This window comes from Echinops telfairi, unplaced genomic scaffold (assembly GCF_000313985.2).
Source record: "Echinops telfairi isolate 266 unplaced genomic scaffold, ASM31398v2 ScPeMD7_3;HRSCAF=10, whole genome shotgun sequence".
Classification (NCBI taxonomy): Eukaryota; Metazoa; Chordata; class Mammalia; order Afrosoricida; family Tenrecidae; genus Echinops; species Echinops telfairi.
The window spans coordinates 58,858,992-58,861,799 of NW_022103899.1; the positions used below are offsets into that span (position 1 = coordinate 58,858,992).

General features: G+C 54.5%; 1 long non-coding RNA gene across 1 annotated transcript in view; it reads right to left on the bottom strand.

Annotated features, from left to right (window-relative positions):
• The window catches only part of LOC123522272, a 29,264-nt gene that overhangs the window by 2,381 nt on the left and 24,075 nt on the right, over positions 1-2,808 (bottom strand). The gene's annotated exons all lie outside the window — the stretch shown is intronic.

Sequence of the window (2,808 nt, forward strand, 5' to 3'; positions counted from 1 at the left end):
TGCTGAGTGGCTGGTGGTTTTGAACTGCTGACCTTGAGGTTAGCAGCCAACGCCTAAGGCACTCCACCACCAGGGCTCCTATGGGTCTGGGAAGGACACCCATACTGAATCCACCACGGATTGCTGGGAGCTCAAACACACCAGCGCTTCCTAGAAGTCAGGATGGCGAGACGTCGTCTCACCTGGAGGGACCGGTCCCTGAGGAGGACAGCGTGCTTGGTGAAGCAGAGGGTGAGTGAAAGGAGGGGGCGCTCAGTGAGGTGGACTGAGACGGTGGCTCCAGCAGTGGAATCAAGCATCAGCGACTGGGAGGATGATGTAGGGCCAGGCGGCATCTCGTTCTGTGATACATGGGGTGGCTGTGAATGGGGCTGACTGGAAGACGCCCAGGACCCTTGCTGGTCTCGTGGTCACGCGTTGGGCTGTGAGCCCAGGGTCGGCAGGTGTGAAGCCACCCGAACTCTGCAGGAGAAAGACTGGGCTTTTTACTCCCGTCAACAGTCACTGGCTCCATCCCACCAGGGTCACTGGGAGTCAGTACTGACACAATGGCAGCAAGCTTGGCTGTTTTTTGAAACAACTCGACAAGAGCCATGTCAAAGGACCCCAGGAAGAGTCCTGGGGTACCTAGAAACCCCCGCCCAGTCTGCTCCTGTGCCTTCCGGCTGTGTCCCGACCCATCCCCCAAGACTTCGTGAAAATACCATCCCTCTGAGGAGGTCTAGCCCCGGGTCTTCTCTGCCATTGTGAACCTTGACGTTTGCTTGTGGTAAGAGAACTGCTGTCCTTGTTCGGGGCTGGAGAGTCCGTTTCTAACCACAGGGACCGGAGGGGACAGACTGCTAGGTCTTTCTGCTGAACCCCCAGCCTTTTGGTTGGCAGCTGAATGTGAAACCACTGTGCCGCCAGGGACCCTGATGCACCCCAAACAAAACCCCCAGTCCGCCATCCTCCGACCGACTCTGACTCCAAGCAGCTCTATGGGTTCCACGACTGTCGTCTCTGCAGAAGCCGACGGCCTCGTCTTTCTAACTTGGAACTGCTGGAGGGGTTGAACCGTTGACCTTTTGGTGAGCAGCCCAGGGCTTAACCCACTGTGTCAGGCTGACTGCTGATGCCGTGCTGTTTGACTTGGCTTTATAGAGGATCCCTGAGGAGCGCTCTCAGAGAGTTCGTGGGAAAGTAGGACTCAGTGGTAATGGAATCATTGCCAAGAACTTTTCTGAGCCCCCTCTGTGAGATCTGCTCTTCGAGCACGGGCATGTTTGTTGGCCGGGTGGCTTGAATATCCTCTTCCTCTCTGCTCCCCCTCACCTATCTTACACTCTGACATTCTAACCTCTGCCTGTTACCCTGTGCACCCCACGGCAGATCCCAGAATGAGCCACGGAGGGTAGCACCCAGGAAACCCAAACCCACCACCATCATTTGATTTCAACCCACCGTGACCCTGTGCAGAGTTTTCGAGATTGTAAATCTTCACGGGAGCAGACAGCCACCTCTTCCTCCTGAGGAATGGCTGGTGGGTTTGAACTGCTAACCTTGAGGTGAGCAGCCCGAGGCCTAACCCACAAGGCCACCAGGGCTCATTTTCCAACCCAACCTTGTGGATTCTCAAGTACAGCTTGGGTTTGTAACCTCCTTTGTGGCTGTTGAATGCTGAGAGAGCCTGGAGTTCAAAAATGCATCCTGCTGCATTGAGGATTGTGGTGGTGACATTATCTGGTGTCAACTTGAGACTTTTAAGAGAGAAGGGGTGGGGTTTAGCCTGTCAATCAGGTCGCAGCTTGATGACCTCATGTAGAGGCTCTGAGAACATCAATAGCTCCCTGGAAGCCAGACCCACACTCTCTGCTACACATTCCTGTTGACAAACCACATGGAGCTACACTGATGGTGCCTGAGCCCAGGAGCTGGAGGAGCCACGTGGAGATCCACGCCAGTCCTGAGATGCTTCCACTGCCACTGCATCCACAAGACTTTCCACCCACTGACCTGTGATCTTCCTGCATTCTGCGTCATTGCATGTGTTGCGTGAGTCTGAAGGGGAATTTATAGATGGGTGTTGGACATATGGGCTAATATTGGACTTATGGACTTGATCTGGACTGGGCTGCGATGTTTTCTCAATATTCAATTGCTCTTTGATATGAAGTTCTCTATTACATACATATGAGTGTCTCTGGATTCATTTCTCTAGTCAACCTGGACTAACACATTGATTTAGTGTTGAGTTCAGTCTGGTGGCAGCTGCAATGCCCCCACCACACACTCCAAGCCCCCTGGGCCACATGAGCAAGTCAGAAGGAAAGGGGTCGGTGGCTTGGACACCACATTCTTCCAGGGTTCTCAGCTCCACTCTGTTTGGCAAAGGCTGCAACCGCTGCCGAGAAAGAGCCAGGAAGTGACGGAAAGACAAGGGATCCATCCTGGTGACACAAACCTGCCAGGGAAGCCGCTGCCACCTTTCTCTGCAGAACAGTGTGCACTCCCAACATCACTGCCACAGTGAGAACACCGGGCAGGGCCATCTTGGCGGTCAGACCGCACCAGTGACGCTGTCCAAGGTGGTGGCACCCCGAAAAACCCTCTCCAAAACACCTGAGCCGTGTTTCAGCAGAAATGGCGTATTTTCACATATAAACATCCCTGCCGTTGTTAGAGGAGCCCTGGGGCATCGTGGTTACGCCGTTAGGCTGTGATCCGCAAGGCCAGCAGTTCGAAACCGCCAGCCGCCCCTCAGAAGACAGACTGGACTTTCTACTCCCAGGAAGCGTTACCCTCTTGGGAACCCACAGGGGCAGTTCT